The 21,158-nt window shown below is 47.7% G+C and overlaps 1 protein-coding gene across 5 annotated transcripts in view; it reads left to right on the top strand.

Moving 5' to 3' along the window:
* Positions 1-21,158, top strand: part of Epn2 (epsin 2) — an 84,626-nt gene that overhangs the window by 23,047 nt on the left and 40,421 nt on the right. For all 5 annotated transcript variants that reach the window (XM_070027599.1, XM_070027598.1, XM_070027597.1 and 2 more), the window contains one exon: positions 19,507-19,616. The gene's annotated coding sequence lies outside the window, so the exon portion shown is untranslated. The remainder of the gene's footprint in view (positions 1-19,506; positions 19,617-21,158) is intronic.

Below are 21,158 nucleotides of genomic sequence, written 5' to 3'. Positions count from 1 at the left end.
CCTGCATCCTGGAAGGAATCCAGAGGAGAGCAGGCTTCCTGTGGCTTCCTGTGGTATTCAGGTAAGGGGTAGGTTTATTCAGTAGACCTGCTGGGACCAGGCAAGGTTGACACTCCACGTGGCTGGGAAAGGCCAGAGTAGAGAAGTGGTGTGGACGTGGATGTGAAGGCAGCAATGGTATCGATGTGCTGTTTCCACCGCAGACAGACTGGTTCACAAAAGGCCGTCAAAACTGTGGGTATTCCTCAGAGCAAAAAGGGAAGAACAAAAAAAGAAAAAAAGAGGGAAAAAAACAGAGAGAAATCCCAGCTATCCTGACTTTAAGCCTTTATCCGAGTCACGGCACCATTTATGTTAGGTTTTTAAAAAGAGGTAGCCGAGTGTAAGAACAGCACCAGCACTCACGTGGTATTCAGGTAAGGGGTAGGTTTATTCAGTAGACCTGCTAGGACCAGGCAAGGTTGGCACTCCACGTGGCTGGGAAAGGCCTGGGAAAGAGAGAGAGAGCTGGGAAAGAGAGGAAAGAGAGAGGAAAGAGCTAGAAAAGAGCAGAAAGAGCAGAGAAGAACAGAGTGGCTAGTTTTTTTCTACAGCACTCTGTGTTACCTGATCTAATGAAGGCTAACTCACTGGAGCAAGGGTACCTGGAGCTAGGGATGGGGTTGTGTTCACAGATAGCCCTAGTGATAGCAATGCCCTCCGCTGCCTCCTAGAGTGTGATTTGACTTGTAGTTGAATCCTCCCTCTTTCCTTTCCCAATCTTCCTTTCCCTCACCTCTCCTCACATTCTCTTCCTTCCTTTCCTACCCAGCTGTCTTTGCCAATTTGCCTTGGCATGTGCTCTGCCTGGTACTTGCCCTGTGTTTAAGTTCCTTATGCTCTGAAAGCCCATGCTGTGGTCCTGTGACCTTGCTATTGTCTGTTCACCTGCACACTGTGTCCCTTGAGCTCCTGGTGTCTGTTGGGTCTGCATCCCCAGGGTCATGCCCAGGGCCTGGTAGGACAGGTGCTGGGGAAGACCTGTGCCTGTGTGGCTGGCTGGAGAGCTGTTCTGCTTGACTTGGCCCTGCTGCATCACCTTCTAATGTGACACAGACCTGCTCAGGGCTGCCCTGGTCAGTTTTGCACACGATGCTATGGTGGTCTGTGGAGAGGGAAAGCTGTCAGGAGTGGATGGGGAGTGGACACAGGGAAAGCCAATGAGGTGAGAAGCAGCAAGGCCTGGAGGGGAGTTGCAGAAAAGAAAAGACAGTGTAGGGAGAAGGCCTTGCTCTCTAGCTGACAGCTGATGGTGCCCAGCTCTCACAGGAGGATGTAGAAACAGCTGGGCCTGGGCTGGCACTCACTCCTGGACAGCCTGGCACTGACTGGCATCTGAGACCTGTTGACCAAAGACTTGGATGCTTCTGACCGTCTCTGTCTCCTTCCTTCCTCCCCTCCCCTCCCCTCCCCTCCCCTCCTCTCCCCTCCTCTCCCCTCCTCTCCTCTCCTCTCCTGGGGTTCAGGGGTCCTACACTCCCCACCCCTTCCCTAAAGAAAAGCATTGGAGTAGTGCACAGTGGCTCAAGCCTGTAATAATGCTTAGCTACTTGGGAGGTTAAGATCAGTGGATTGTGGTTCAAGGCCAGCACAAGCAAAAAAGAAGTTTGAGAGATCCCATCTTAATCAATGGCTGAACAAAAGGAGGAGGATCAGTGCTCAGCTACCCCAGGCATAAAATGAGACCCTACCTTGAAAATTAATGCAAAAAGGACTGAGGGCATGGTACCTACCTAACAAGCATGAGGCTGAGTTCAAACCCCAGTATCGTGTCCTCCACCCCTCCCAAAAAGACACCGGGGCCCTTCCTAATATTGGCTGCTCATAATATGCCAGTACTGTGATGTTAGAAGGAGACACATTTGTCATCTTGACAGATTATGCCCAGGTCCTCTGACCTCATTGTCCTACCCACATGGAAGCCGTGCCAACCACAGGTGTTGTCAGATAGTTCGAGTCTTGCTAGCATGGCAGATGTAAATAGTATAGTATTAAGATACATTTTTCTGAAGTATTGAGCTGGTAGTGCTGTTATACATTTAAGGACCATTTTATATTTTTCTCCAAACAGTTGTTTCCATTTTTCTCTTGGGTATGGCTGCTTACTTCTCAATTTCTCTGTTTTTGAAAGGTTCATTTGTTTTGTTAAGAATTGTAAACAGGTGCTGTGGCTCCGGTGGTAGAGCCCTAACCTTGAGCACAAAGAGGCTCAAAGCCCAGCCCTGAGTTTCAAGCCCCGTGACTGACTAGAGAAAAAAAAACCAAGATGTAAATGGAGCTGAGAATGTGGATTAATGGTACAGTGCTTGCCTAGTATGCATGAAGCTTTGGGTTTGATTCCTCAGTACCACATACACAGAAAAAGCTGGAAGTGGCACTGTGGCTTAAGTGGTAGAATGCTAACCTTGAGCAAAAGAAGCTCAGGAACAGTGCCCAGGCCCTGAGTTTAAGCCCCAAGCCTAGCCAAACAAACAAACAAAACAAACAAAAAACAAAAAACCTGTAAACTTTTTTTTTTTTTTTTTTTAACACTTAACTGAGGTTGAGGATTGGACCCTTCTGGATTTTCCCCAGAGGAGATGGGCTCCATCCAGTGTCTTCTCTCCACATAGAAAGTGCCTCCCCTGCAGAAGAGCAGCAGGATCAGTGCTGGGCCACTGTTGGGCACATAACAGTAAATGAACAGCTGTCACCTTGGTGCCTTTGACCAGGAATTACCCTGATAGAGTTAGATTCTTTTTTTTTTTCTTTTTTTCTTTTTTTTTGGGTCCGGTCGTGGGGCCTGAATTTTGGGCCTGGGTGCTGTCCCTCAGCTCTTCAGTTCAAGGCTAGCGCTCTACCACTTGAGCCACAGTGCCATTTCCGGCTTTTTTCTTTTTGCTTATGTGGTGCTAAGGAATCGAACCCAGGGCCTCAGGCATGCAAGGCAAGTGCTGTACCACTGAGCCACCTTCCCAGCCCTAGAGTTAGATTCTTGAAGTAACTCCATTCTGCTCTACCTCTTGGGCTTTAAAGATTCAGGCTCCTGTTGCAAGGGAGTCACAACCATGGCTTCCTTCAAGTATTTGGAGTTAATTGGCCACGGACACATTTTCAACCGGAATATATGACAGTGTAGGTGTGCTTGAGTTGCTTGCAGTTGGGTTCCATGCCCTGTGAGAATTCCAGCGCTTGTGTCTCAGTGGTTGGCATAGCAAAGATCCACCCCACCCCTGCTCTTAGGGGTGTTCTTAGGGGACTCGCTCACTGCAGTCATGCACAAACCCAAGAGTGTTGGGAACCCAGGGTGACAAGGACTAGTCTCTTTATTTTTTTATTGGTCATGAGGCTTGAACTCTGGGCTTGGGCATTGTCCCTCAGCTCTTCAGCTCAAGGTTAGTGTTCTACCACTTGAGCCACAGCGCCACTTTCAGTTTTCTGGTGGTTTATTGGAGACTAGAGTCTCAGGGACTTTCCTGCCCAGGCTGGCTTTGAACTGTGATCCTCAGATCTCAACCTCCTGGGAAGCTAGGATTACAGGCATGAACCACCACTGTACCATACAGTGTTCACACACTTAAAGTCTACAAATGGCTTTTAGTAGTGTAAACAATACAACAGTGGATTTTAGTATAGAGTTGTATAATCATCAGCCCAATCTTATTGTAGAACATTTCATCATGCCAGAAAGAAACACTGTATCCTTAGGCAATCATTTCCCCTTCTACACTCTATCCCCTGGGAGCGGTCAGTGTACTACTTTGTGTCGCTATGGATTTGCCCGTTCTGAACATTCCATATAAGTAGAATCATATGATATGTAGCTTTTTGGTTCTGCTTCTCTCTTCTGCATCATGTTTTCAAGGTTTATCCATGTTGGAATGGAAAGCACCAAAGTGACAGTGTGTATCAGGACTGTATTCCTTTTCAGGGTTGAGTAATAGTCCATTGTGTGACTAGACCAGCAGATAAAATTGTGCCCACTGTTTGGCTATCATGAGTAGTGTGGCCTTGCACTTGACATATGAGTCTGTTTGGACATGCCTTCCATTGTCTGGGCAAGCACAGGTGGCCACTATCACCTCCGTAGTGGGAAGAGAATGTGAAGGGTCTGCACACTTATTTTTTTTTTTAAATTTCATTGGCATACATTAGTTGTACAAGGAGAGTTCTGTTGTAATACACGTACATACAATATATCCCAATCACTGTAACTTATCCCACTCTTATTCCCATTATTTTCAACAGGTTTTATTGTTCTGCTTTCACACAATCCCATATTCATCTTTACTTAGCCCTCCTTCTCAACAGAACCTATACTTTCCTATCATTTAATTTTTTTAATTTTTAATTCTTTTTGTCGGTCTTGGGGCTTGAACTCTGGGCCTGGGCGCTGTCCCTCAGCTCCTCAGCTCAAGGCTAGCGCTGTACCACTTGAGCCACTGCACCACTTGGACTTTTCTGCTTATGTGGTGCTGAGGAATCGAACCCAGGGCCTCATGCATGCAAGGCAAACACACTTACCACTGAGCCACCTTTCCAGCCCCTTATTTTGTTTTTTAAGCAGTATATATCTTCTGACTGATTTTATTGTCTATTGCCATGACTGACTTTAGAGGGGATGGGAAATGTACAGTAGAGCTAATACCAGAGAAGAAGAGAAGGGGAGAGGAGTGGAGAAGAGAGAGGACCTTCTTGGGCCCAGGACTTGACTTTGTAAGTTGCCTGGCCGATGACCTGCCATTTTCCAGGGTCATCCTCAGTAGGTGTGGTGACACTGGAACAGAGCAAGGATAGTCACACAGAAGTGATACTGCTTGGGATTGAGGCTAAGGGTTGAGTCCTTATGGATTTCCACTGGAAGTGATGGGGCTGGGTGGAGATCAGGGAGCTTCATTCTGCTCTGCAGCTCTGCCCCCTTCACTGGTAAAATGCCTCTCTTGTAGAACTACAGCAGGATGGTGCTGTGGGCACCTGGCAGTGCTGGGCATGTAGCAGGTACTCAGTGACTTGTTGCCCTTACTTGGTGCCTTTGGCCAGCAACAGTTGGGCTGCTGTGTGATTGGATGAGGACTTCTGAGGCTTTGGGTTTATACCTTCCTTGTGCAGCATAATTAGGCTGCAGGACAACTGGTCCTCTCGACCTGTTATCCCTGCTCTGGCCCAGGGACGAGGGGAAGGCTAGAGCAGGAAGGGAGGTTGGTAGTTCTGATGTGCTCAGCACATATTCTGAGGGCAAGCAAAGAGTTTTTTGTTGGCCTTTCAGCACAGAAGTGGAGCATTTTTCTGGGCACAGAAGCAGCTGGGCAGAACCGCATCACACACTCAGTTGTCAGTGCTGGAAGCACGCCCCTTGATTATTACTTCTCCAAACAGAGCAGGACAATGGCAGTGTAAACACTGTTTGAATGAAAACATTTGGTTAATGGAGATAAAACCAAAAGGAAAATAACAACTTTCATTTCCTTTTGGTTTGTGTGTTTTGACATTTGGCAGCATACTTCTAATCTTTTAAGGATTAAAAAAATTATATGGTATGCAAACTTCTGTTTGTTTATGCTTGTTAAATTTAGTGTGAAATAGACTCAAAAATTCCCCTCCTGTTCCATGTCAGCTGGCTGTTTTGCTTTTCTTCTGGTGGGGGTGTGGTCATGGACCAGCAGCCTGTGGGAAAAGCCAATCAAAAGTACGCAAGTGCTGAGGTAGAGCTCTTGCTGAGGTGACTGGACAGTAGTGGATACAGCAGTGATCTTTTCACTTGCTGAGTTGTTTTAATGCAATAACAATATCCATAGGCTGTAATGTATGTATGTATGTATTCATTTATGGTCATGAGGCTTGAACTCAGGTCCTGGGCACTGTCCTTGAGCTCTTCTTTTCAAGGCTAGCTCTCTACCATTTTGAGCCACAGTACTACTTCGAGTTTTCTGGTGGTTAGTTAGAGATAAGAATCTCATAGGGCTGGGAAGGTGGCTCAGTGGTAGAGCGCTTGTCTTGCACGCATGAGGCCCTGGGTTCGATTCCTCAGCACCACATAAGCAAAAAGAAAAAAAGCCGGAAGTGGCGCTGTGACTCAAGTGGTAGAGTGCTAGCCTTGAGCTCAAGAGCTGAGGGACAGCGCCCAGGCCCAGAGTTCAAGGCCCCATGACCAGACCCCCCCCCCCCCAAAAAAAAAGAATCTCATAGACAGCAAGTGCCAGTGGCTCTTGCCTACTAATCCTAGCTACTCAGGAGGCTGAGATCTGAGGATCACAGTTCAAAGCCAGCCCAGGCAGGAAAGTCTGTGAGACTCTAATCTCCAATAAATCACAAGAAAACTGGAAGTGGTGCTGTGGCTCAAGTGGTAGAGTGCTAGCCTTGAGCTGAAGAGCTAAGGGACAGCACCCAGGCAGAGTTCAAGACTCACGACTGCCCCCTGCCTCCCCTCCCCCCCCCCAAAAAAAAAATCTCACAGACTTTCCTGCCTGGGCTGGCTTTGAACCGAGATCTCAGCCTCCTGAGTAGCTAGGATTACAGGTATGAGCCACCATCGCCTTGGCTTTATTTAATTTTTTGAGGCAGGGACTAGGAAGGTGGCTCAGTGGTAGAGTGCTTGCCTCGCATGCATGAGGCCCTGGGTTCGATTCCTTAGCACCATATAAGCAAAAAGAAAAAAAGCCAGAAGTGGCGCTGTGGCTCAAGTGGCAGAGCTCTAGTCTTGGGCTGAAGGGCTGAGGGACAGTGTCCAGGCCCAAAGTTCAGGCCCTGCGACCAACCAAAAAAAAAGAGGTTTAATTTTTTGAGACAGGATCTCACTATGTAGCCCAGACTGCCCTCAAATTCCTTGTCTTTTGCCTTGATTTGAGTGCTGGGATTATAGATATGTACTAGTATACCTGGTGAGAGAGATGGGGGAGACCTAGTTTATATTCAATGTGGGTATTAGATGCGGACCCTTGCTTTAGAGGGTCAGAAGCTCCGAGATAGGAGGGAGGAGGGGAGTGGGAGCAGGTGAGGGCTGGACTCTGTGTCTTGTGGAGTCATTCATTCCTATAACAGATGTGTGCCAGGCGCGCTGCCAGGCCCAGTATGCAGCAGTGAGGAGACAGTTGGGGCTTCTGTCCCCCAAGAGATGGTAGTCTAGAGGTTGTGGGAAGAAGGAGGGAGTGCCGGAAGCCAGGCAAGCTCCATGAGGCTCCTCGGCTGGTCTTATGTGGCCCAGCAGCAGGTGTTAGAGCTGGGCAGAGAATCCCTGGAGGAGTGGAGAGTGGGGGGTGCTGATGGGGAGTGAGACTAACATGTTGCACGGTGTGGACAAAATATTTTGAGCCTTCCTGTGGGAGGTACAGGAGAAGGTATGGTTCTCTGCCGGCACTGCTATGTACAAGCACAAATGGAGCCACCTCTGCCACTCCGGCACTGAATGGATCCCCTTGTCCACCTGTTGCTGCCCTGTCCTTAGGCTTTATGGCCACTTGCCTCCTCCCCACTGGTGGCATTCTTGTCCCTGGTGTCTGGCTTTCCCTCACTCATTCCTTCCTCTTCCCAGGTGAACATAGAGCCTGGTGCTCCTCTTGCCTGGTTCTAGGCACCAGCTGCCACTTGCTATCTGGGTGCCCATGCCTGTAGTGCCAGCACCATCTTGTCTAAAGTAAAACTATGTGTTCTGCCTCTTCCCTTCCCTTGAAACCTGTCCACCCTTACTTTCTGTTAAGGCCACTTGTAGCCTGTCTGCTCCTCCTTTCCATCCTCCCTCTCTCACATGTGGTCCCTGTTTATGACCATCTCCTGCCTTTTCCCATTCCCCTATCACATCTGGATTCAGGCCCCAAGCTCTTCTTCCAGTGGCCAGGTTGTGGCGTCTGAATGTTTTGTCTTCATCATCCCTCTACCCCACTCTACTGCAGTTGTTGACAATTTCAGGAATGCTGTTCTGGCCACATCAGTTCCCTATTCCCAAACAAAACAACCCAGCTCCAGTAGCTTTGCCTTCTGGTATGCAGTTCAAAATTAGTTTTAGTAGTTGGGTTATCATCAAATTGCTGTAGTACTTTGGCAGTGCCTCAGATAGCTAAGCATATAGTTAATGAAGGCTCCAGCACTTCAGGACAGCCAAGACCATATCCATATGAAAACTTGGACACAGATGTTCATATCAGCATTGTTCACAACAGCCCCAAACTGGAAACAAACTAAATGCCCATCAACTGAAAAATGGAGAAACAAAATATAGTGTATCCATGCAATGGAAAATTACTCAGCCATAAAAGGGAGTGGTATAATGATATGTAATGCAACATAGATGACTCTAAAATATGATGCTAAGTGAAAAAAGCCCAGTGCAAATGGTCATATATTGTCCAATTCCATTTGCATATATGAAATGCCCAGAATAGGCAAATTCATAGAGATAAAAAGTAGACTTGTTGCATGGACTCAAGGAGGGGGCAGGAGAATGACTGTAAAAGGATATGGGGTTTCTTTTGAGAGGGATAAAAATGTTCTGGAATTAGTTACATAACATTGTGACTACTAAAAAAAGAGACAGCACTGAGTTGTGCTCTTTAAAAGGTGAATTTTATGCTGTCTGAGGTTATGTTTCATTAAAAGCAAGAAGATATCCCTAATAAGTAGCAGTGATGCTTGATTTCCTGTATGCTGTCACTCAGAATGTGTATTTGAACTTCAGAGCAAATTGATCTAAAGGAAAACATGAACTATGCAGATAGTCTGGCTCTTGTGCTCATAATAAGAGCTCATTTCTGAGTGCGTGGCCCACAGGAAGTATTGTCTGGTGTTAGCATTGGCACTGTATGGAGGATATAGAAAGGATTGTAAAGATGAATAACCAAAGTTGACAGGTCCATGTTGGTTAGTGTGTGTGGTAAGGTCCTGGCACTGCAGCCTCTGCCTGTGTTCCTGGTGTGCCTGCCTGATCTGACCATGCTACTGTGTCTGCCTCTCTTGTGTCCTTTATCCCACAAGTGCCTCAGGTGCACTGGATGGTTGCATTCTGTCCCCAGCTTCTTGTGAGCAGCCTGGAGCACCCAATTTTGTCTGTATGGGGTTGCTGTCCTCTAACCTAGACTGAAGGCTGTATCTGTGCATTCCTAAGTCCCCTGTGCTTGGCGGTCTCATCTTCTGTGTACACAATGTGAGGAAAGTACTTGTCAAATCTAGTATCAACTGAACTATTAATATTAATATCTTTGTGTTGACAAAGTGATATTGTTAAAAAGGATGGCAACAAAAATTTCAAAGTAAAATACAAGAAGGATTTGTGTACCTTATGAATGAGCCATTCTTGTAGGAACATTCTCCCAGAAAAGCTTTGACTCAGGTGTCCCAGGGGATACACTTGCACATTACACTATGGTGACATCAAGAATCTGGAAGCAACTCAGGTGTCATCTCCTGGAGCAGGGAAGGTGCAACTGTCAACTAGGACAGAATCAGACTACACAACATGAAAGCTTGCTGTGTGCAGTAACAGGGCTGCTTCTCAGAAACACTATTCCATGGCACAAGCAATTGGTAGGAGACCACATATTTTCATTTCTACTGTGTGTGCCACAATTACTGCCTTTCTTAAAGAAGGGGGCTAGCTAGGCAGGGAGGCATATACCCGTGATCCCAGCTCCTGGAGAGACTGAGGTGAGAGGATTGCTTGATTCTATGGGGCCTTTTTTTTGGGGGGGGGAAGAGGGTCAGTTGTGGGGCTTGAACTCTGGGCCTGGGCGCTGTCTCTGAGCTTTTCAGCTCAAGGCTAGCGTTCTACCACTTGAGCCACAGCGCCACTTCCAATTGCTTGGTTCTAGAAAGAAGTTCAAGGCCAGCCTGGGCAACATTCTGGGATTCCATTTCAAACAAGTAAGAATAAAAACTAAGTACATAGTAAGGAACTCAAATCCCACAACCCAGGCAGTTTGCTCCAGTGGTGGAGGAGGTACGGAGATTCAGGAGACTTGTGTGGACCTTTGTGGGGGTGGGGTGGTGGTGGTATAGGAGTAAGGATCATGGACTCATCTTGTTTGTGTCTTAGAGTTGCTCATATTCTCCTGCACTTACCCAAAGGAACCTAGTAAAATATTATGTAATCAGGGGAGCACTAAGGAAACATTAGGGCCTCTGCAGCTTTTTCTGGGGCAGACTCTTGACATTTAAGAGTTGGGAAGGAATGCTTCCTCCTCATGTAGCCAGTCAGTGTTGCAGGGTAAATAAAACACTGGGAATGTCTCCAGCCTGGAGGAAAGAGGGAAGTAATATTTAATTCTGTACCAGAAAAGGAACTTTACCTTATAGCATTAATACACTCGCTTTTTTCCTAGGTAGAATTTCAGATGACATGGGCCATTTCAAAGGAGCAATGCAGACTACTCAGGCCGCTAGAGTTAATGTGGCTGACTTAGTGGAAATCATTGTGACCACCAAAGAGATGCATCATTTCCTTTTTCCCCCCCTGGCTCTGGGGCTTGAACTGTGAGCCTTATTCTCTCTTTTGGCTCCCCTCAGAGCTGGCGCTCTACCACTTGAACCACACAGCTCTTATTTCTGGCTTTTTGATGGTTATTTGGCGATGAATCTCTTGTATTTATCTGCCTAGGCTGGTTTTGAACAGCCGTCCTCAGATCTCAGCCTTCTGAGTAGGTAGGATTACATGCCTGAATTACTGGTGTCTGGCAAAGCATAATTTCTTAAGGACATAAGAGTTTAGAAAAACACTTTTTTTTTTGGGGGGGGGTGTCAGTTTGAGGCCTGGGAGCTGTCCCTGAACATCTTTTCCCTCCCTTCTCTCTTCTTTCTCTCTCTCCTTTCTCTTTCTTTCTTTCTTTCTTTCTTTCTTTCTTTCTTTCTTTCTTTCTTTCTTTCTTTCTTTCCTTCCTTCTTTCCTTCTTTCTTTCTTTCTTTCTTTCTTTCTTTCTTTCTTTCTTTCTTTCTTTCTTTCTTTCTTTCTTTCTTTCTTTCTTTCTTTCTTTCTTTCTTTCTTTCTTTCCTTCTTTCTTGCCTGAGCGCTGTCCCTCAACTCTTCAGCTCTAGGCTAGTGCTCTACCACTTGAGCTACAGCACCACTTCCTGTTTTCTGGTGGTTTATTGGAGATAAGAGTTTCACAGACTTTCTTGCCCAGGCTGGCTTTGAACTGTGGTCCTCAGATCTCAGCTTCCTGAGTAGCTAGGATTACATGCACTAGGTTTTGATTGTGGCTTGGTGTAGGGAGCAGTTGCCTTCCTGCTACTGGCCCCAAACATTTACCCAAGTGAGGCCTAGAGACATAGCCAAGAAAAATTGGTTGGTTCTAGAACATTGGGTGCTGGGTTTCTCTAAAGGCAGAAAGAATAAGTGTTTAAGAGGACAGGCCCTGAAACCTGAGGTCTAGGGGAGGTCAGATGCTGCCACTACCTGGCAGTGTGCAGCTTTGGCCCTGTAGTGCTCTCTGTGTGCTTCAGCTTACTCCTCTGTGAAATGGAGTTAGGAACAGTTAGGAAATCTAAACAGTAGACACCTGTGAAGTGTTCAGTGGGAAGGGTCAGTACTTAGTAGTATCTACTTGCAGTCTCTCTATTTTTTAGTGTGTTGCAACACCCTAAAAACAACACCTGGGTGCTATAGCAGCAGAGAGCCAGCACTCCTGAGGCTTGTCTGGGTATTCCAGCTACAGAGAAGAACAGGAGGAAGAGGGTGCTAGGCAGGTCTCACATGTCACAAGAGTGACCACAAGAGAGACCAGGTCCAGATTAGAGGCCACCAAGCAGCAGCTCCTCAGGCCTAGCCCCCTTGTACCCAGGCTTCAGTGCCTGTGTGACATTGTGTCCTCAGGCAGTTTGGCATTGGTCAGGCAGATAGCAGCTGTTTTTAGAGCACCATAAGGACCAGGAACTGGCAAGGTGTACAGTCTAACCATCTGAGACTGTGGGATGCAGGTTATTAGTCTAGACTTTCTTATTTTTGGCACAGTGGTGTTTCTTAAGTGCCTCCATGTCTCAGGTCCTGCTCTAGGCACTGGGAGATGGTGAAGAAAGGCCAGCTTTGTGCACAGGGAGGGAGGTGGGGCCAGCAGGACTGGAGTGATAAACAGGCTGTGGACTAGAAAATGTCAGGCAGGGGAGAGATTCTGTGAGATGCATACTAGTGAATTGGTTGTTCTGAACATCTGGGTGACAAGAGCCATGAAAGACAGTGACAGTCTCAGGGAAGACAAGGAGGTTGATGGAGCAAGGGCTGGTGGGTGGAGCTCAGGAGAGGAGTTATCTAGTTGGCAGGTTTCTCTGGAGTGACAGTGTACTCTTCCAGTAATAGGAAAAGGAATCTGGAAAAGAGGATGCTGCTCAGCTGGCACAGAAAGAGTTCACTGTTAGGCCTGGCCTTTGCCAGCGCCTCTAGTCAGGATGGTTTGGCTCATCATTTGAACTTGCCGAGGTGAGCCTGTCCCTTGGCCTCTGGTGCTCTGGCTCACCCTCTGCTCCATGGCTGGTTGGGGGTGGGGGGTGGGGATTAGCACTAAGGCCAGCGGGTAAGGGTCTCAGGACCTTAGCCATCATTATCAGAAAGTCTGTGGAAGTAACTCCTTGCCTGTGCACAGAAACCTGCCCTGGCCCACCCTATTCTGCTCTGGGAGAGGTAGAGCTGGCCTCCCAGAGGGCTGATGACAGCACACGGGGCCAGTGCAGGGAGAAAATACCTGTTCTTGGTAGATACTCTCCTGACTCACATCCGTGGCCCCTTTGAGAGTTGTCACTCTGTTCCCGGGGCTCAGAGCCTACCCCTCAACTCACCCCTCATCTTCTACTTCTCACTCTCCAACTCCTTGCCCAGCACTTAGTTCCACCACAGCCACCAGCCAGGTCTAAATTAAGCACAAAATCATGGGAACTCAAAGTTTTCCCATGCAGCTCTGCCCTTTTCCAAGCTCTTGAGTTGTACTGACAGTGATGGTAATGTAGAGCCTGGCCTTTCCCCAGGGGTGAGGCTGGTCTCTGGGTGTGCATGACACTGTCATCCAGAAGTGGTGTCTCCAAGTGGCAAAGTCACAGCAGTTAGAAATGGTAGTTAGTGGCCTGGGTTCTAGCCTTTTGGTTTATGATCTGCTGCTGGGCTGGTCAGAAGCCTGAACTCGCTGTGACACCATGGAGATGACAAGAAATGGAGTCATTTGTCAGAACAGGACTTTTGGAACTAAGGGTTTAGGAGATTATGTGATATAGCCCCATTGTTTTAGAAGTCAGAACCTTTTCTTGGAGCCACAGAGTAGGCATAGCATTGGACCTTGGTTCCTAGTTTCCCTGATTCTCCTAATTAGGGCTCTGCCATGCCAGTTGTTGGCAAAATTCCTTTGCTGAATAGGGAGAGGTTTAAAGGAAATTAGAATTCTCCCATCCAGGCCCTTTGTGCAGTGGTCAGTGTATTTGATCCTCTGGGTGGGAAGATCCAGCTCATTGCACCCTCATTCCCAAATTAGCAGAAACAACTGGAAGCAGGTCTTTTGCCCCAGTCATTGCTTCACACATTCTTTATTTTTTTTTTTTTTGGGTTGTTTTTTTTTGTGGGGGGGGGTCCGGTCGTGGGTTCTGAACTCTGGGCCTGGGCGCTGTCCTTCAGCTCAAGGCGAGTGCTCTACCACTTGAGCCACAGCGCCACTTCTGGCTTTTTTTCTTTTTGCTTATGTAGTGCTGGGGAATCGAACCCAGGGCCTCATGCATGCAAGGCAAGCGCTCTACCACTGAGCCACCTTCCCAGCCCCACATTCTTTAAAAAGTGACTGCAATTCACTATGTATGGATTCTGCACCCACAGCCTGCCTTTCTCTGAGTTCAAACAATGGTTGAGCACATTAGTGAAGAAGGGAAGTGCACAGGCCAATGAACTTTACCTCCCCTGCCTTCTGGAAGTCAAGTCTTGAGTTTGGTTTCCCTATTGGGTTGTTTACAAATTTTTTCAAAGCCTGGTTTTAAAGTTTATTTTTAATTGTGTGTGTGTGTGTGTGTGTGTGTGTGTGTGTGTGTGTGTGTGTGCGTGCGTGCGTGCGTGCGTGCGTGTGTGTGTGTGTGTGCGTGCGTGTGTGTGTGCGTGTGTGTGTGTGCTTGCGCGTGCGAGCGTGTGGGCTAGTACTGGGGCTTAAAACTCAGGGCCTGGGCACTGTTATTAGTGTTTTTGCTCAAGGCTGGCCCTCTACCACTTGGGCCACAGTTCTACTTCTGTAAAGCCTGCTTTTTGTAGTGTATAAAATTTGGCAAGAAATCATTGGAATGGAGATGGCCAGGTTCAGCTAGAGAAGAGGATGTTTCTTTCTGGCTGGATCTCCCACTTTTTCCTGTGTGAGAGGAATAATGAGCTTTGTCCCCATCTCGTGTCTCCCACTGCCTGAGTTACTAGGCTCTAAGGTTAATGCTGGCGTCGCTGAGGCAGAGCCATAATAGTCCTTTCTCTGTAGGCTGAAATGATCACTGTTGAAAAGAATGTGGCACTGTCCATATTGTCCTGACTGGGCCGTTGTCCTCTGGAGGGCCTGCTCAGCTCAGTCATGTGAGCTGCGGCCTCACAATCCCTGACTGGGCCTCCTTGTAGTGATCATCCCTCCCTTTCCGCAGAGGAAGATGGAGGTGTTTCTGTCTAGTGGACAGGCGCAGATGGGAAAGAGCCAGCTAGTGAGGACCACAGGGCATCTACCCGGCTCAGGTTCCTGCGTGACCGGCTCCATGCCTTGACTCTCACTTCAGCATGCCTGAAAGTCACTGGGGGAGCTTGTGAAGAACACGGTTTCCCTGGCCTCTACTCTGGTTATTTTGTTTCTGGGTTTTCAGATGCACTCCCAGGAGCTTCTGATAAATGAGGTGTTTGGACCACACTGGTGTAACACTGGGGGGAAAGTGGGCGTAGCCCCTTTCCTGAGCTCGCTCTGTCATCTGCTTTTAGAAAGATGAAGTATGTGTGAAGTCACAGGAGGCTGCCAGACTCTTGTTGTTGGAGCTGCCATCTGGGGTGCGGATGTTCAGTCAGTCCGCTCATAATATCCACTGACGGGGATGGGATTGCTGCACTCACTGTTAGGTGACCTGGGGCAGGTTTGGGGAGGGGTGGTTGTGGGACAGGTAGGTTGCCATCCTTGAAGTGACAGCTGAGAAGCCACTCCTTAGGGATTTGGTGGCGACTCCAACTGGAAGAGGTTTATCTCCATTACCAGCCTGCTTTCTCTTGCAAGGGCACAGGGTAGAGTCACACGCATGGCAGGAGTCTAACCTGGGCTGCTCAGAGCTGTGAAAAGCCTCTCTTTCTCCATTTCTGTCTCTTCTGACCAGTGAGATATTTAGAAGGAATTTCCCTGCTTAGCTCCGCTAGACCTCGGAGCACATTCCTAGGGAATTATTCTTGTCTCCAGGGGCATCACCCTGGCCTTGAAATTTTTTTTCCAGTTATTTTGTTTCCTGTTTGTTTAATTCCTTCCCTTTCCATTCCCCTGTCACTTGAATTCTGACTGCATTTTCAAGTAGGCCAGAACCCTCACCCCTACCATGCCCCGGCAGGCTGTTGTATTGTTGCCCTTATATGTTGTGCTCGCATCACAGTAGGCTCTCTCAGACTGATTGAGGGTGCTGCGTTCTTGGGGAGTACGGAGCTTCCTTGGGAAGATGTAGATCTTCCTCAGTCAGTCTGGCATTCTGAGGCTGTGGGTCAGGTGTAGCTGGGAGCCAAGCAGTCTCTCTACACTTTTGTTGAGACCTTATGGGAGAGACTCTGTTTGGGACCTGAAACACACACCTGGCTTTCCCCCTGACATCCTCTTAAGTGTTCCTTGCATAGGACCCATCACAGGTGACAATAGCATACCTTGGTGTAGGGCACACATGAATTTGGAGAAGTCCAGGAGGTGAACGGCAAGGTGTAGAGGTAGGACCCAAAGGTTCAAATAATGTAGTTGTCTTATGCCCCCCCGACTTGGCTCCTTGCTTCTTCCTGTGTTCTACCACCAAGCTCCATCTCCAATCCCACTCCAAGTTCACCTTGACCAGTTCTGTATTGCCCATCGTGTGATTTCCCTAAGCCACTGGTAGGTTGTTTGTTTGCTGTTAGCTAGAATTTTGTCCAATTATTGGGTTAATAGGGATTATGTCACATGCATTAGGAACTTTGATTCTTAATAAAAGGAATTATTAATTTCATTTCCAAACAGGCTATTTAGAGCTGAATGGGCCTAGGGAAGGGTGGTGGGGGTGGTGGAGTTGGGTATCTTTGTCTCTATAGGCCAGTGCAGCCCCCTTGGCAGGCAGAGAGGATTTGTTTTCCTCAACTAACAAGTACCAACTTAAAAGTCATTTTGCTGTCTTCATTAAAAAATATTCACAGTTGCAACTGAATTGTTCAAACTTATGTAGTGGCATTTGTCTCAGTTGTTGGTATGTAATTTATAAAATAAGTTCCTCCTTCCCTCCCTCCTTCCCTTCCAACCTTAATTCCCCTGTCCTCCTTTTATTCCTTTCCTCCTACTCCTTTCCCTGTCCCTCTCCTAAACCTTTAACAAAATGAACTTTTCCCTCTTGGTTTGCCACTGCCTACCTGCCCCACATCTTACCCATATCTATGCTGGGGTCCGGATGGCTGATTTTTATGACCTGATCATACCTCAGATGGGAGGTATGAGGTCTAGAAGGAGACAAATGTTTCAGCAGGCTAGAAATTTCAGAAAGAAAGTTGTAAAATGAGAAGAGCATACAAACTATTGGGAAGAAGGTGAGAACAAAATGGAAGTCAGTTCTGGAAATAACAGGCTGTGTCCTTGTGGTGGGATCCAGGTTTAGAGCTGATGTGTGGAGGCAGTCTTGGAAGTTCCTTGCCTCCAAGCAGCTGTTTGCGTTTATAGCTCAGTCCTGAAGTAGGGGGAGAAGTTAAAAGGGCTTGAGGTATACACAGCCCACTTGGGCAAAGCCATGGAAGTGTTCTGAGCTGCTAGCTCTGATCTGCTGGCTCTGCTGCTCCTATGCCTGGCTTATATCACTTTTAGAGTTGGAATTGAAGTTTCATTTTGCACCATATGTTGTGCTGGCTCTGGGGTCTTTTCAACTAGTGTGGGTTCCCCCCTCCCCCCACTCCTAGGGCTTGAACTTAGGGCCTGGGCTCTGTCCCTGAGCCTCTCTGTGCTCAAGGCTAGCACTCTACCACTTGAGCCACAGTGTTACTTCTGGCCTTTTCTGTTTATGTAGTGCTGAGGAATCAAACTCAGGGCTTTATGCATACTAGGCTGGCACTCCACCACTAACCTACATTCTCAGCCCTAGTGTGGTTTCTTATCTCCAGATGTCTGTCTCTCTTTTTTTTTTTTTCTGGGTCCGGTTGTGGGGCCTGAACGCTGGGGCTGGGCGCTGTCCCTCAGCTCTTTAGCTCAAGGCTAGTGCTCTACCACTTGAGCCACAGCGCCACTTCCGGCTTTTTTCTTATGTGGTGCTGGGGAATCGAACCCAGGGCCTCATGCATGCAAGCCAAGAGCTCTACCACTGAGCCACCTTCCCAGCCCATAGATGTCTCTCTTCTTATCAACTATCCTAAAAGCCTCTCTTGTCTATGAGCTTAAGAAAATAGGCAACTATGTAAATCACATAGCTTTGTTTTGCTGACTGTAAGAAATACTTCATTAACTTTTTCCTCCTTCTCAAAGTCTGGGTATTTCTGAGCCCTTCAGCAGAGATCTGAGCAAGTTGGGCCTGTTGATCAAAGGCCCTGGCCTTCCTTGATCCAGGCACTTGGTGTTTCCAGTGCCCAGGAGGCAGGGATATCCTGGCCCTCACTCACAGGACTCCCCAAGCCTTTTCTTTGCCATAGTACTTGGAGGATCAGTAGGAGCCCTGGAAGGGTCTTACTGCCTCGTTTGTTTGTTTGTTTGTTTGTTTTGGTCATGAGGCTTGAACTCTGGGCCTGGGCACGGTCTCTGAGGTCTTTCGTTCGAGAGCACTGTACCACTTGAGCCACAGCACCACTTCATTTTTTTTGGTGGTTAATTGGAGATGAGTCTCATAGATCTTCCTGCAGTCCTCAGATCTCAGATCTCAGCCTTCTGAGTAGCTAAGATTACAGGTGTGAGCCACTGGTGCCCAGCTTACTGCCTCTTTAGTAACCCCCTCAGCCAGGATGCTAGGCCCTGCTGGATGTCTTCTGCTTTCCCTACCCCCAACGTGGCCAACATCATCTCACAGGAGAGGACAGGGGATGGAGTACTAGAGAGACAGTGAAGCCCCTACAGGGCCCACTGGAGGCTACCATTTGTTCTTGTGTTTAATTGAAGATTGGAGGGAGGTACTGAGGGACATCTTCCAGGGAGATCCAGCACTGCCCACTTCCCAGCCCAGAAGTGGAGCAGGCATACCTGCTTTGTACCAAAGGCAGTGACACATGGAAGTTCTGGGGTCCCTGGCCATCATAATGCCCTGAAATGTACCCGAGCATTACTTCTGATATTGACACATTTCTGTGGGTTGAGCTGGGAAACCCTCATTGAAAATGTTCGTTTTTCCTTTGTGAGACTGGGGAGTCTCAAGCAGAAAAGAGCTGGATTAGAGTGTAAAGTCTAATTAAATTACTCATGCAGTCAACACACATAAGGTTTTATACCTGTCCTTTGGCAGGCTTTAGGGGATTCCTGAGAGCAGGCCAGATGGGTAGAGAGGTGGAACATGCCTGCCTTCAGCCAGGGTTGGTTCGGTGTCTAGGGATGGAGAGAAGGCAGCTGAAGTTTTTTGAGCAGTGCTTTTCTTACTTGTGTGGCTGTATGTGATGAGTGATGATTTTGTTCCCCAGGTCCTCTTTTAGAGATTTTATTTTATTTATTTTTATTTTTTTAAATTTTATTTTTATTTTTTGGGTCCGGTCGTGGGGCCTGAACTCTGGGCCTGGGCGCTGTCCCTCAACTCTTGAGCTCAAGGCTAGCGCTCTACCACTTGAGCCACAGTACCACTTCTGGCTTTTTTCCTTTTGCTTATGTGGTACTGAGGAATCGAACCCAGGGCCTCAGGCATGCAAGGCAAGCGCTCTACCACTGAGCCACCTTCCCAGCCCTAGAGATTTTATTTTTGATGTACTCTTGGCCACCTGAGCCTTAGGTGAGGAAACTGAGGCTGTCTGTTGTTTCTGTGGCACCAACAGCATAGAGCTAGGTAAAGTGGAAGGGCCATAAGAGGAGGGGTGCTGACAGACCCTCAGCTGCGCCGGGGGCAATGTGCTGGCTGGAGGATCCAGCCTCTTGACTCTAGGCCTCAGGCTCTCCTCCTCTGTATAGTGGCAAGAACAGTCCTTACCCAGATGGTTTATCACATGGTCAATGAGTCATAGCCTGGCCTCGGGGACTCTGAATAGCCAAGCAGGTGGCAGTGGTGAGTGGAACCCCTTGATTTTCCTCCTGTACTGTTTTACCTGACAATTCCTTGGGTCTCAGATTCCTAATTTTGTACAGGACTTCACTTCCTTTATTTGACTGTGATCTTCTTGAGGACAAGGGCACTTTCTAACCTGTCACATCATTTATTCAACAGTATACGTACAGTGCTTCTTGCTGGGTACTCACTGTGAATGAAATCGATGGGGCTTATCAGGCTCAAGGACCAGTGCCCCATACCGGAGATGTGGACTTTACTCTAGTTCTGTAAGTATTTCTCAGGAAGAAGAGTGGGGAGACATGTTGGGAGTCAGTCACTGTAGCTTTAGGCCTCAGTCTTCTTTTGTGGCATGAGGGAGTTAGGCTGGAACCCGAGCTGCTTTTTTCATTTTTGCGGGGGAGGGAGGAGGGCTAGTCCTGGGGCTTGGACTCAGGGTCTGGACACTGTTCCTAAAGTTTTTTGCTCAGGCTAGGCTAGCATTCTACCATTTGAGCCACAGCTCAACATCGAGCTATTTTGGTGCTTAATTTGAGATGAGAGTCTCACAGCTTTCTTTTCTTGCTGGGGCTAGTTTTGAACCAAGATCCTGATTTTTAGCCTCCTGATTAGCTAGTTATAGGTATGAGCCACTGGTGTGCTGCATGAACTGTTTTAAGACTGTGAGCTGGTCACTTGCGGGCTGGTCACTTGCGGGAGGTTCTAGAAGAACAGTCAGAGCCTTCATAAATTCTTGAGTAGGGAAGGTCAGGAGAGAAGTGGCCTTTAAAGAGAACTCTCCTGGCAGTTAAAAGCATGGTGAACCAAAGCCAAAGTGCAGCAACTTCAAAGGTACAGACAACACTTCGGTTTCTAAGGTAGCCTTGAAATGAGAGGCCTTCTTGTTCCCACATGTGATTTTAAGATGATGAGGATTATGCTGAGAATGGAACTCAGTGGTGGAGTGCATGCTTAAGCCTAGGGTTCACTCTTCAGCATTAAAAGCTAGAATAAAATTGACTTATCAGGATCAATTCCCCCTCGCTCCCCACCCTGATTATTTTACAGCTGGCTTTTGGCTTGCAGTAACCGTACAACCCACAAGATAGTTAATTCTGTTATGAAATTGCACTACAGTCATAGTTTTGTTTTTGTTTTTTGATCAGTCGTGGAGGCTGAACTCTGGGCCTGGATGCTGTCTCTGAGCTCTTCAGCTCAAGGCTAGCGCCCAACCACTTGAGCCACAGTGCCACTTCCGACTTTTTTTCTGCTTATGTGGTGCTGAGGAATCAAACCCAGGGTCTCATGCATGAGAGGCGAGCACTCTACCACTGAGCCAACTTCCCAGCTCTAGTTTTTTTGTGTTTTTTTTTTTTTTTTTTGGGTCAGTCACGGGGCTTGAACTCTGGGCCTGGGAACTGTCCCTCACCTCTTCAGCTCAAGGCTAGCGCTCTGCCACTTGAGCCACAGCACCACTTCCAGTTTTCTGATGGTTTATTGGAGATAAAGAGTTTCATGGACTTTCCTGCCTGGGCTGGCTTTGAACCGTGATCCTCAGATCTCAGCCTCCTGAGTAGCTAGGATTACAGGCGTGAGCCACTGGCGCCCGGCAACAGTCATAGTTTATTTCTTTGCCTTTAAAGGTTTAAATTTCATTCATGTGTAACTGGTGTGGCTGTTTACAGTTTTGAAGGCAGATGGGCTGTCTTGCACTCTGAGTGGTTGGGGTGTGTCCGCTTGGCAGTCTGTGCAATCATGCTCAGCAGTGGCCCTTGTAGAAGCGTCTGGGCCAGGCTGTTCTGCTTCACAGGCATTCATGCCACAACATGGTT

Source organism: Dipodomys merriami, unplaced genomic scaffold (assembly GCF_024711535.1).
Source record: "Dipodomys merriami isolate MVZ:Mamm:240054 unplaced genomic scaffold, mDipMer1.0.p SCAF_19, whole genome shotgun sequence".
Taxonomy (NCBI): domain Eukaryota; kingdom Metazoa; phylum Chordata; class Mammalia; order Rodentia; family Heteromyidae; genus Dipodomys; species Dipodomys merriami.
The sequence above is the reverse complement of the archived record's forward strand: the minus strand, read 5'-3'. Positions and strand labels throughout refer to the sequence as shown.